At 40.5% G+C, this 14267-nt stretch overlaps 1 long non-coding RNA gene across 12 annotated transcripts in view; it reads right to left on the bottom strand.

Annotated features, from left to right (window-relative positions):
- LOC129532271 (uncharacterized) overlaps positions 1–14267 on the bottom strand; it is a 192985-nt gene that overhangs the window by 24077 nt on the left and 154641 nt on the right. For 4 of the 12 annotated variants that reach the window (XR_010132844.1, XR_010132846.1, XR_010132847.1 and 1 more), the window contains 3 exons: positions 13882–14000; positions 7314–7513; positions 1652–6764 (listed from right to left, as the gene is read on the bottom strand). This is a non-coding gene — a long non-coding RNA (uncharacterized lncRNA). Of the gene's footprint in view, positions 1–1378; positions 1623–1651; positions 6765–7313; positions 7514–8132; positions 8184–13881; positions 14001–14267 lie in introns of those variants that run through there. The other 8 variants (XR_010132842.1, XR_010132848.1, XR_010132845.1 and 5 more) reach the window with 4 other exon arrangements.

Raw genomic sequence — 14267 nt, 5'->3', positions numbered from 1 at the left:
TAAGGAAAATCGTTGTATAACTAACAAAATGAATAAGCCCAAATTTCACCTGTTTTCCTAAATGGTAGGTCCCTAAAGACAACAGGCTGGCAGATTGATGACAGTCTTGGTGGTGTTTATTCACTCAGTGTTTATTCACTTGAGAGAAAACACTTTTGCATCACAGCCAAGCTTTCCCAGTGAATTTTAAAAGGAAAGAGAACGCTGTGCATGTGTCCCATGAATTGTTACTGAAAATTCTCAAAGTTAACCCTGGTGGCTGTCAGATTAATTCCCTCTCTCCCCAACTCAGTTATGAATTCAGAGGAGGGATGGATCCAGGTTTGAGGTATGAACTTAATATATGAATGGGGGGTGTGGTGACCATGGAGGTGTGTCACTCAGATCTCTTCTTGAGAGAAACTGGCATGGGATCCAGGGTGTATTAATAGCCTCCAGCTGCAGCACCTTTGCACCCTACCCACCTGCACCCCCAGTGACATCCACTGAGCAGTGATGCTTCCTCTGGTTATTTCAGCCACTGACTGAGCAGAGGAAAGGTTTCAAAGCTCAATCATTTGCTTTTCTTTCTTTTCTTTTTTTTTTCTTTTGAGAAAGGGTATCACTCTGTCAACCAGACTGGAGTTCAGTAGCATGATCTTAGCTCACTGTGGCCTCGACCTCCCTGGGCTCAAGCTATCCTCCCACCTCAGCCTCCAGAGTAGCTGGGACCACAGGTGCATGCCCATCATGCCTGGCTAATTTTTTAGAATTTTTTGTAGAAACAAAGTTTTACCATATTGTCCAGGCTGGTCTTGAACTCCTGAGCTCAAGCAATCCTCCTGTCTTGGCCTCCCAAAATGCTGGGATTACAGGTGTGAGCCATAACATATTGCTTATCATTTGTCCTTGATACAGCACTCCTGTGGTGACTACTGTTGTTCATGGACTCCCCTTTGGCCAGGCCAAGACCTTCTAAAAACTTCTCTGGAGTCTGAGGCTCTTCCTACCCAACACTGACTCCCATTCCTTCTTTCTCTCCATTCACAGAAGCCAGACTGGTACCACAATCTAAATGCTCTCCCCCACCTACTCCTGCTGTCTCTCTCCTTCATCCTCCCTTCAATGAATATGTTATATACCTAATTTCATCTTGGTGTCTACTTCTCAGAAAACCCAAACTGACACAAGGGGCCTGGTTTGAGAAAAATAAATCACAATTCCGGCTACAAATTTAAATATTGGTCCTTGTACATAACCCATGCAATATGAAGATCCCTGAGGCTGAAGCTTCATTAGCATCACAGTAAATCCACATGTAGCAGAAACTCTACATCCACAGATTCCCACCCTTGGATGCACACGGGGAGATTTACAAAGTACTGATGATTGCTTCTACCTGAGTATGGAGTGTGACTTGAGCATCAGGATTTTCAAAAGCTCCCAGGATGATTCTGATATTAGCCAGGATTCAGAACCATAGCTCTTCATAGATGGCTGGAGAGGCAGCTGACCTTCAGAAGCATTTCTGATTCCTGGCCTTCACTTGTTTTGAAGATATTACAAGTTCTGCTTCAGTGTTTCTCCAGCAACCAGCTAAGTGATGCCCATCAAGTACTATCTCCAAGGTTTTCTATCCAGGTCTGGAAAATAGAGTTTTCATGACCTGTTTGAAACTCTTTGAGATTGCTTTCGGGTTATTAACAATGGTTACCCGGTGTGGACCTTGCCAGATACAGAAGTCTTTACAAGTATGGTGTGGAAGTAAGGATCTTTAGTAGAGATCTATAAAACACCCTGATCACTTAAATCATTGAGACTATAACCTCTTAGAAGGTAGGGACCATCTTACCTTATCTGTGTGTTTGGTGCTATTGATTAGTAACAGGCAATGACTTACATTGTAAGAAGGCAATTCATTTTTGCCAAAATGAGCTAGACTGGTATTTCTCAATTCTCATGGGTATTTCAACTGTGTCACAATCTCTTGGAGGTGCTGGTTAAAAATGCAATTGTCTTAGCCCCAAGTAAGCCCAGTAAGGATGAGGTAAGGTGAAGGATAGGTAAAATGTCTGCATTTTTAATGATTATTCCAGACAATTCTTATGCAAACCAAGGTGCCTCCTCATCTCTGGTGTGCTATACAGAGTACAGTTTTTCTCTGAGCACAGTTTGGAGCTACAATTTGTCCCCAGTTAAAATGACAATGCTCCATATCCCTGTGAATACTTTCTTTCATCATAAACCTGTCTTAGCACTGAATTCAGCCCACTTGAAACTACCACTTGATTGCAAATTATTTGATCAAAAGTAGATTTTGCAGGTCAAAATGAAAATAATTTTAAATGGGCTTTAAGAATGCAGTAGATATAAAAGTAGACACTCAGCAAACATATTGTGCTATTAAAGAAGTCAATTTTAAAGTTCTCCATTATTCTGCAGCACAAATCCAGACAGAAGCAGGAAAGGAAGAATACTCCTTACTGTTCCCTAGCACTACACACTCAAGTTCACATAGTGAGTCTAATTCCTGCCTTCCTCAGTTCTCATGTGGATCTTGAAATAGCTTCCTAACTGGTCTTCTGCCTTAATGCTTCCTCACATCCTATGCCTAACATGACCATCCCACTATATTGGGGGATCATTCTGCAATACCATATTATTCCCTGCTTAATAGCCTACAATGCCCCATTGCTTAAAGGCTTGTTACTCAAAGTGTGGTGACCTATGGACCAGTAGCATTGCCACTATTACAGAGCTTGTTAGAAATGCAAAATGCTAGTTCTATCCTGGACATACTGAATCAGAATCAGTATGTTAGCAAGTTCCCAAGATGCTTCATATATTATGTTGACGGAAGAATTGCCAGATTCATAAATTTGGAAAGGAGAGCTTTATTTATCCTAAAGGGTTGCAGCGTGCAGGCTGGTCATCCCACAGGCTGGGAAGTGTACTCTTGAACTCTTGAGCAAAAGCCAAGAGCAAGCATTTCTAGGAAGGGAAAAATAAAATAGGAATTCATGCTGAATGGGGTGGCCAGGTATACATATTTAATAAGCTATAGGAGTCATGAATATTTATGAAAGGAGAAGCATGCATATGTGCAATTGAGCTTCATGCCTCTTCATGGGTGGTGTGTTCAAAAACGACAACATTAGCATGATCCGAGGGTGGAGCTCTTGACCCTCTGACATCAAAAGGTGAAGCAGAGGACATGAATACCATCACTGCACATCCTTCAAGAGTTGGCCAAAACTGGCCCAGAGACGGAGGTCAGTCTTTAGGAAGGGATGCATTGTGAAGTGATGAGCTGTCACCTGGAAACTGTAAGGAGGGAGGGAGAATCTGGTCACAGCCTCAGATGATTGGCTAAAGGTGACAAAGGAATAAGTCATCTGTTTCTTGTTTTCTAGGGCTGGTTTCTGTGTACCCCTTAGGAAAGAATTCTGGTTAAAGGTTAATAAGGAGGAGTGATATGGTTTGGTTCTGTATCCCCACCCAAATTTTATCTTGTAGCTCCCATAATTCCCATGTATTGTGGGAGGGATTGAATCATGGGGGCAGGTCTTTCCCCTGCTGTTCTCACAGTAGTGAATAAGCCTCAAGCAATCTGATGGTTTTAAAAATGGGAGTTTCCCTGCACAAGTCCTTTTCTCTCTTTGCCTGCCACCTTCCTTGTAACACATGACTTGCTCCTCCTTGCCTTCCGCCATGATTGTGAGGCCTTCCCAGCCATGTGGAGCTGTAAGTCCATTAAACCTCTTTTTCTTCCCAGTTTTGGGTATGTCTTTATCAGCAGTGTGAAAACAGACTAATACAAGGGGCATATTAAGGTGTGCCCTAACTCCTATCCAGTCATTACCGGGAACTCAATTTTTAAGGTCCCCTTGACCAAAAGGGGGTTTGTTCAGTCAGATGTGGAGCTTAGGATTTCGTTTTTATTACTCAGTCTTCATAATGTGAAAAGCTTTAGTTTACTGCATAATGTACAAGCTCTTTAGCCTGGTGTGCAAAGCTTCTTGTGATTTTGCCCCTGCTCTTTTATTTATTACTCTCTTTCCACCTTCTGCAACTGCAAACCATCCACATTTCTGCAAACATACTATGCTATTCCACTTATACTATTTTTTTTTTTTTTTTTGAGATGGAGTCTCACTCTGTCACCAACGTTGGAGCGCAATGGCATGATCTTGGCTCATTGCAACCTCTGCCTCCCAGGTTCAAGTGATTATCCTGCCTCAGCCTCCCAAGTAGCTGGGACTACAGGCATGCATCACTACACCTGGCTAATTTCTTTGTATTTTTAGTAGAGATGGGGTTTCATTCACTATGTTGGCCAGACTCGTCTTGAACTTCTGACCTCGGGTGCTCCACCTGCCTCAGCCTCCCACATTTACTCATACATTTATACATGCTGTTCCTACTACCTGGAATTTGCTTAGGCATTGCTTCTCTGTGAAGCCTCCCCTGATACTTCCTGAGGAAGTTATTGTATTTATGTTCCCCTCTGAAATGCTTCTTTGTCGTCTATATCACATTATGTTGTGATTGTTTTTTGTTGGTCTGCTTTCCTAGACTGTGACCATGTGGAGAGTAGGGCCGGTGTTTATTTTTAATCTTTGCATCCTATAACTAGTACAATCTCTAGAATAGAATTTATTAAGTAGAATAGGTACTCAATCAATATTTGATGAATTGAGTTAAGCACTCAGGAAATATATTGCTCAAAAACTCAATGACCATAAAAGTCAGGACTGCATATGGTTATATAATGCAATCAATGATGTGACTGGCACTCCCCAATGTTATGCAGTGTACAACTGTACATGACAACTCTGGTAAAGATTGTTCAGTTTATGTATCACTTAAGTGTCAGTGATGACAAGTAACAAAAATCAACTCAGGCTAGCTTATGGCAAGAATGGGAATTTATTATAAGAATAAAGGAATGACTTGGGGAATGACTTGTAAACAGAATTTATGAAAACAGACTAGAACCAGAAATCCAAACATTTTCATGACTTTCTCTTCATTTCTTATGGCTGTTTCCCTTTGCACATCAGTATTTGTCTTTCCAGATACAGACAGGCTTTCTTTGCTCCTTGACACATACACATTAAAGGCTATCCCATTGCCCTCAAGTTTAGGTATTACTGGTTTAACCACTTGCAAGAACAGAGGTAAAACATCTGAGAATCCCAGGGGAAACAATCTGGTTGGCTTGGCTTGGGTAGTCTTAACCTATTGACTAACCAGCCATGGCCCATAGGGCTATGCAGTTCAAACATGACTTCTAGGGGCCTATTTCTGTAGATATGAAGACAACAGTATCCCCCAAAAGACAGGGTTATCAGCGGGTGACTGGAGCCATACCTCAGATAAATGGAGATCATTATACTTTAATTAGGTACCAGACTGGCTTCACCTACTTAATACTAACAGTACTAAAGATTAATACTAACAGTACTAAAGAGATTGAGGCCATAGATTCTATCCCTATGCTGGTCAGGAAAACTTGCTTGGTATTTTGCCGAATAGCAAAGAAACTGAGTTCTAAATAGTTATGTCAATAATTCTTTGGGTAAGACTTGCTTTCCATTACTTTCCTGGTCCAACTTCCATAAACAGTAGTGAGGAAATGAAGAATAGAGTCATACACGCAAAGAAAATAAGGACTAGCATTGCCTAATAGACTGTGACTTCATTGAGGGCAAAAAGTGCTTCTTTTTATTTTTGTCTTCTTTTCCCTCCCCAGAAACTAAAACATTTCATGGGCCATGTGAATCTTCTAGTGGATTGCATTAAAATGGACTGGAACATTTTTAATTCTAGGCACAGAGGCCGATTAGAACAGTGTCAGAAGTAATGTATAAATAAGATGTTGTGAGTTGCTGAAGATGCAACAGTTACATTATAAACTTTTACTGGCTTCCAAATGAATGGAATCTTAATTTATGATGAAGATAATGGTGTTACAGAGCTATGTCTCTAAGGTAAATTATTTAACCCACCCAAACCTCATTTTCCATGTTGGTAAAAGGGAAATGATGGTAACGTCTACCTTATAGAATACTTGCATGGCTTAAGTGGGAAAATGTGTATCAAACATTTGGCACACTGCTTAGCACATAGTGAACACTCAGTAATTGTTAACTATTATTATTATTTATGGATTTATTTCAAACACTGGCTAGCTAACTAAGGGGGACTTTGCCAAGACTCTAGGCACCCACATGAGGGAGTTAATATTTCTGGGTTACATCATAATCCCAAAACATACACGATGGCTTGGATGCCATAATAACTTCTTAGACCTAGCTAATTTGCCACTAGGGAGCTTAGAAAGATAATGGTTAATGAGAAAATATACAACCAATCTATATATGTTATTTCTAGAGCCTGTCCAATTCCCAGGGGACAAAAAGCTCAAAGTGTTTTGGGGAGATAAAAAAATTGCTGAGTAAAGGATAATGGGAGAATAACCCATTTTCTGCCTTTAATATGGCCCAAGCATCCACCTCTCTTTCTAACCTCCTCTAAATCACCTTGACTAAAACGTTGCCACTGTTTGGGTCAATAGGAAATAAATGCCATTTTTGTTGTTGTGATTAGAAACTCAGGTATTGCAGAAATCTTCACCAAACTATCTTGGCTTCTTTGTCAGCTTCTATCAGCCAGAAGGTCCTCAGTACATTCTTCAGTCTTTTCAATTACATCTCCAAAATAGATGTCCCAATTGCCAGTGGGGATGTCTAAAATCAGGAAGCTGCAGTCTGAATGATTTTCTTAATAAAGAATGAGGAGGCAAAAGAGAAAATTCACTGAACTGAAAGAAATCCCAGTGACAACTGGCTGTTCAATATTCTATAAGCAAATTCTGTCAAAAGATGCAGAGTAAAATTGCTTGGGTCAATTTACTGAAGGCATACAAAATACCAACTAGTCCACAACATAAACTAGAGGGCTTCCAGTTGATTCACCCATCCATCTTCATTTGTTTGGGTGTGATTTGTCAGTTTCCTCCAAAAGACCGTAAGCTCCACAGGACCAAAACCACAGGTGTATCACTTTACTGTTGTAATCCCACTACCTAGTACAGTGTCTGGCATAGAGTAGGCACTCAAAAATGTAATGAATAAGCATGGATTCTTTTATGTTATGGGAACATAAGTCTCTATTACAGATTATGTGCCCCAAAAGCAGATGCTGAGTAAGATTTGAGGTGCAGACCCTACACAGCCTTGGCCAACCTGACGGGAAATCTTTAGAGCAAGTTGAGACTTTCAAAATGTTTTATTAAACCAAACTAGTTGTCCTTTTATGTCTCCACTTACCTCAGTACAATCCAATGGATACAGGCTTCTTCAGGAAAGGCATGACTTTGGGCAGGGAGGCTCTGCAGCTGATGGCAACCTTGAAGGAGCTGACACCTAGAGGCTGTCTGCTGACCTTGTTCTCATAGGGCTGAGCAGCATGTCCTTCCTTGAAGGGGTCACAGGATGGTGTATTTTGTGGAATTATATTACTTTGCTCCCTGGTAGAGATGAGACAAAGGGTAAGACCTGGAGAAGAAGGTTCTCTGTTGGCTGAGGACAGTGATGAATATCTGAATGTGCAAAGAGACCTCAAAGAGAGTTTAGAAGTGATCAAGAGAGAGATGAACTGCCTTCATAATACAATAGGAGAGGTTCTTTTGTTTGTTTTTAATTTGCTGGAGGATGGTGGTGAGGGTCAAGAAACTGAGCTAAAGACTTATGCCTGAGGCCTAAATTACCACACATTATAAGATTTTTTAAGCTCTGAGAGACAAATATTTAATTTATCTGCTTGTAAACCTACAGCATCACTTCCCACCTCTAGTGCCTATTACTCTGTACCTTTTTAGTAAATATATGCTTCATATCTGCATGTATCTATGTTGTCCATTGGAGTACATTTTTAAAGTCAAGCTCTACATAAATTAACTTAAGCAAACACACGATGCACTTAGTGTTAAGAATGTGGAAAAGAGACCTAACCAGAAATATAAAAAAAGTACTCAACAAACCTAGAGGAGCTTACAAGTCTATGGATGTAAGCAAATGAAATGGTCCAGGCACAGGGGCTCACGCCTGTAATCCTAACACTTTGGGAGGCCAAGGTGGGTGGATTACCTGAATTCAGGAGTTCGAGACCAGACTGGGCAACATGGCAAAAACTTGTCTCTACCAAAAAAAGAAAAAAAATTTAGCCAAGCATAGTGGCCAAGTGCCTGTAGTCCCAGCTACTGGGGGGCTGAGATGGGAGGATTGCTTGGGCCCGAGAGGTCGAGGCTGTAGTGAGTTGTGTTCATGCTGCTGCACTCCAATCTGAGTAGCAGAGTGAGACCCTGTCTCTGAAAAAAAAAAAAAAGAAAGAAAGAAAAAGAAGAAAGAAAGAAAGAGAGGATCTTTTTAAGTGAGCAAAACTAGGGCATACCCAACTAAACCTGGTAATTATCCAATCTGACCAGTCTACATTCTACTCTCCCTTCCAGTTTGAAGCCCAGGGGATATTAATCAATGTGATAGTCTCACCTGGACCAAATCAGCTAACAAAGATTCATACCCAACAATGATAGAATACATGTAAGCACACATACCTTGCTTCTATCCTTTATTAATCAATTCTCAGCCTTTTGGCTAAGATCAAATGTCTTTCCTTTATTGACTGCCCTTGTAGGGTTGCTCTCCATGCCTGCTCCACCCTCAAAAGTGATTTCATGGAAATCAGAAAATGAGAACAGAGAGAAAGACACACATCAAAGTTAAACATGCATTGAGAATAGAAACTTTGAGCACAAGCCCATTAGAAACAATGCCAAGAAGTTCTGGGGATAATACGGAATGTGGGTTTTGAGATGATGATTATGTTATGATATTCTGCAAAGCAAGAATCCAGAGTCTATTCACTTAAGGAGCAGTATCTCAAGGATAATCTCCTTGATTATGGACATTTGCTGCTAAGAGAAACTTTTTGAATCTATTAATCTTAGTAAAATATACCAATGCTTGAACATGTACAGGATCCATTAAATATTTATAATGCCGGGTCCAAAAGCACAGGTCAAACCAGTTGAAACTCTAGAGCTGTGTTTGTTGACTATGAGTGATTTTTGCTCCCAGGGGACATTTGGCAATATCGAAGACACTTTTGGTTGCCCCAACTAAGGGGCTGGGCTGATTGATATCTAGAAAGTAGAGGCCCAGGATGTGGTTGAAGCCTACAAGACACAGGACAACCCTCTACAACAAAAAATTATCTGACCCCAAATATCAACAATGCTGAAGTGGAAAAACACCTCTCTAGAGTGAATTTACTGGGACATGTGTATCTGACAAGTCCTGAGTCAGGTGAGCTTGATCCAGCAGCTCCAAGGAATCCACCAGGCCCTGAGTTCTGCCTGCATTTTTGTCTTGCTTATTGTGGTGTTGGCTTAGTCCTCAGGATCTTGCCTCCACCTGCCAGCTCCAGACACTCCCCTTGTGATACCAAAACAGCTGTGGAACTTCCATCTTCACACCACACTACTCAAGAGAATTATTTTCTGCCAGCTCCCACACAAATCCTCAATTACTTTTGGTCATTTGTACAATAGGTTAAGGACCAACACTGTGGTCAGTCAATCAGCTACTCTCTTAATCCAGTGGTTCTCAACTTTAGCTCTCATCAGAATCACTGGGAGGGTTTGTTAAAATATACACTGCTAGGGTATACTTCAGTAGGTCTTGGATGTTTTTTTCTATGAAGGATCAGATTGTATTATTTTAGGCATTGCAGGCCAAATAAGCTCTGTTTTCCTTCTAGTCTTCCTCCTTTTCTTCTCATTTGTGGCCCCCTCCTCCTCCTCATTCTTTAAGCAATTCTTTACAAATGTAAAAACACATTCTTAGAACATAAGCTGCACAAAAGCCACTGGCTGCATTTGTCCCTAGACTGTATTTGCATTGACTCTGAGCTTCCCCCCGTTTAACTCACTACATTGTTTACAAGAAAAGTTTGCAGAATCCAAGTAAAAAAGGATAATTATGACAGAACTCTAAATGGTAGCAGAGCTGAGGGAGAGTACCCAAAAGAGGACAAACTTGGAAGAGGGGCCACCTTCCCAAGGCTGGGATTCAGACCTGATTAGAGAAGGTTGCAACTCACTAGGTGGTAGAGAAATGTGCTGTTTTGCTAGGTCAGAGCCAGTCCACAGTTGCTGGACAAGCAGGAAGTAAACCTTGGGGCATAGGTGTGATATGGTTGGTAACTGGACATGCAGGCTTGCAGAGGGTGTTGGATAGGTGTGGGAAGAAAGCTTGAATGTGCAGTGCCCCATTGGAAAGACCATGGACAGGTGAGACTAACTGGGGCTGCTGAGTCATGGAGGGACTCATGCTCTGGCTTCATGATAAGGGCAGAGCCCCACCACATGTCTTCCCCTCCACACCAATGACTGTCAGTGCAGCTTCTGGAACGCACAAGAGAGCCCCTTTTCTCCTCTGATGTGCATCCAGTGCCTGCTACTAAGAAAGCTTAACATCGTGCTGATAGTAAAGGAGAAATGCTTAAAGTCCACCATTATTACAGAGCAGGTATCGAAGGGTAAATTTGGAGATGAAAAGCAAAAAAATGATAACTGGTACACATGTAATTTTGTATAATCCTTATAATAACCCTATGAGGAAGGAATAAAAGTTACTCATATTTTATAGCCCAGGAAGCTGAGATTCACATAGGCTATATTGTCTTCCCTAAGTTCCATACATAGTGACTGGGAGAGCCAGAATTCAAACCCGAGGAGACTGATTCCAAAATATAGCAAGTACAATCTACACCCAGCCAACCAGATTAGCACTGGGCTCTATTATCCATGGCTCCGCTCCTTTCCTTATGTGTTTGATACAGTCAGGGACAGTGAAATTTCAGGAAATAGTTAGAGACTAGAATTGAAGATCACATCATCATTCTTTTTTCCTCTTTGATACTCAAGAAAGTTAAATTGTTTCTTTCATCAAAAACATTGAGATGCTTAACATAAAGTGTATAACCTCTTTGAAAAGCTTTATCCTGCTAGAGTTTCAAGGGGAAATAATGAAAGAATGCATTATAAATTCTGGCCACAAACACATCTATATTTTTATTCAATTTTGTCACCGTCAAAAATATTAAAAGTATTGGAGAACATTTGATGGATTTTCTGGAGATTTTAGCATCTTTGAGCTTTGGTCAAAAAACTAATTTATCATTCTTACTTGGCCCTTGGACATTTGTATTCTGTTTTGCAAACCTCACAAAATGATCATTTCCTTGCTTCCTAAGTACCCTTTCCTCATGAATCCTGTTTTATAAATACCAGTAGAACCTGAAAGAGGCCCTTGGGAAATACCATTTACATGGGATAAAGTGATTGTCAAGGCCCCACAATTCCCATGGCCACTTTTTTGTTCTGACATTTGTATTAAATAGACATTTGCAGAAAGTTTCTGTTTCTGAATTTGGTGGGATTGGGTCCTCTTATTTACTTCTACTTTAACAAAATCAATGTTTTAAATAAAAACTGAATATGTTAAGATATATTAATAAATGCAATGTATGCACATTGCAGAAAATTTAGACAATACAGAAAAGCCCAAAAAGTAAATCCAGCCACATTTCCACCACCCAGAAGCAGTCATGGTTTGGAATGTTTCCTTTCAGGCTTGTTCTTTCTACATGTCGAAGTATAGCACATTTGCAATAGGTGGGTCAATAAAATTCATATACTGCCTTTCTACAAATGACTCATTTTTTAAACACCTCTGAATCTTTTATACTGGCTATAACAACAGACACAGACAAGTGCTCAGCTCCTAAGTATACAAGCTTGTGAATTTCCACAAACTGAACATGCCCATTCAACCAGCCTCCAGATCAGAAACAGAACATCACCAACTCCTGGGAGTGTACCTCCCCAACTCCTACCCCCGTGCCCGGCAGTCACTATCCTGCCCCAACAGCAACCACGGTCTGGTCTTAACGTCCATCTCCATAGATCTTGATTTTTAAAACTTTATATAAATGGAGGCATGAAGTATGCTTTGTTTTTCTCATGCAACACTTGGCATGTGAGATTCATCACTATGTCTAGTAGTAGTTTCTTCATTTTCCTTGCTGACTACAAAACTTTTTGAAACTATATGGGATTAGAAGAGTGAATTTCATATATACCCTAGTTCAGGAAACTGATCTCTGCCATCTCCTAGTGAGGAAACGTTATTCAGAATTACTTCTCTGATGAGAATTGTAGTGATTTTTAAAAATCTCAGTGGAGGGTTAAGGGGAAAATTATGTAAGTGGCTTCTATAATAGCCTCCAAAATTATATATGTATCCAGGACTACTGCGAGTCCCTCTAAATGCAAGTGTCCCAAGTCAGAAAGGGTTTTCTTTCTTAGGAAGATGTGTTAAAAACAGAATGAGCAAAATATTGGGATTAGACAAAGCAAATAAATGAGCTCACAGGAACTTCTTTTATTCTGATTATTTATGGAGTATAGCTACAATTCAAAGGGATTTCTTAATTCATGAGAACGTTAACTTCTTGATTGTTTAGAGCAGTACTACTCAAAATAGCAAGGACCAAGTAGCTTTGGACCTTGGACTAACAAACAGCATCAGCTTCACAAAAGAGCTTGTTAGAAATGCACATTCTCAGCCTTATTCCTGGGCCTACAGAATCAGTATTTCTGAATATAGGGCCCAAATATCTTGGTTTCAATGAGCCCTGCAAGTGATTCTGATGCTGACTGAAATTTGAGAAACCTTGTTTAGGAGCAAGAGATGGTAGTGGTAAAAAGCTTGAGGGGGAAGGTGAGGGAGCTGAGAGCAGTGGCTCACGCCTGTAATCCCAGTGCTTTGGGAGGCCTAGGCAGGAGGATCACTTGAGGCCAAGAGTTCAAGACCAGCCTGGGCAACAGAGCAAGACCACATCTCTACGAAAAAATAAAATATTGAAACAAAAATTTAGCTTGTTGTGGTGACAAACGCCTGTAGCCCTAGCTACTCAGGAGGTTGAGGCTGGAGGATCATTTGAGCATAGGAGTTTGAGATTGCAGTGAGCTATGATTGTACCACTGCACTCCAGCCTGAGCAACAGAGTGAGACCCTGTCTCTAAAAGAAATAAAAGTCAGTGTATGATCCTGGGCAAATTACTTAACTGTTTGAGTCTGCTTTGTTACACAGAAAATTAGACTGTAATAGCAACCTCATAGGATTTCTATGAACTTTAGATAAAGACAATGCCCATGAAGTGCTCACCACAATGCTACCTAAGGAATTCTTTTTTCTTGGGGGTCCACATTTGGCCTTTAGGATTTCCATGAAATTCCTGATTAAACCATAGGTAGATAAAATGGGCCCAACTGGGCTGATCAGAGACTCTTTCCTAGGAGCTTGAAGAAAAAGATGTGAGAGTTTTAGTCTTCACTCCCCGCTTGACATGTGAATGTCAAGGGCATGTGAATAAGGAAGCCAGGGGCAGCTGTCTTCTGCCATATGGGCAGAGATGGAGGTTCAGCAGGAGTGTCGAAAATCAAGAGAAGAATGAAGCGGAGGTGCAAAAATAAATGAAAATGAGAGACCATATGGCCTCAGAGAGAGAGAGAGGAGAGACAGAGAATAGATACTCAATTTTTCAACCCAGACTCTTCAGAGGTCAGACTATAATTAACACCCCATAAAATGCTCCTGTATCCTTATACTATAGCCTCTTAATATTTCAGCTCATTTGAGGAGACACATGATAATTGTAACAAAGAACAAACCTTGACTAAGACAAAGTACAGCTTCAACATTGTCCCAGCAAAAGTCCCATTGCTACCACTGTCTAAACCAAGACCCTGGCAGCCAGGACAGTCTTACCCCATGCAGTGTTTCTGATGCTTTTATCTTCCTGTATCCACATCTTTAAAATAAGCATCTTTGGGCAGCTGCAGTAATACTCACAGCAGGGAGAATATTTACATGTTCAACATAACCACCTGGAAGAATGAAAATGAAGATAAGATTGTCTTATAGCTCTTGGAGAAAAAGCTCATAATTTCCCTTTTTATAATAATAAGAGACATTTACTCCCTGGAGTCTAATAACAGCAAAGTGGCAGAAAAGTCTCATCATTAGGCTATCTTTTGATGCATTCATTTTGGTAGTATCAGGAAAAAAAATTCTTAAAGTTGCAGATCACATATAAAAGTAACAAGTATTCTTCATGAATCTATCTCCTATGTCTCCTTCATGCCCTCCCTACT

Source organism: Gorilla gorilla, chromosome 2 (genome assembly GCF_029281585.2).
Source record: "Gorilla gorilla gorilla isolate KB3781 chromosome 2, NHGRI_mGorGor1-v2.1_pri, whole genome shotgun sequence".
Lineage (NCBI taxonomy): Eukaryota > Metazoa > Chordata > Mammalia > Primates > Hominidae > Gorilla > Gorilla gorilla.
This window is presented reverse-complemented; position numbering and strand designations above follow the sequence as displayed.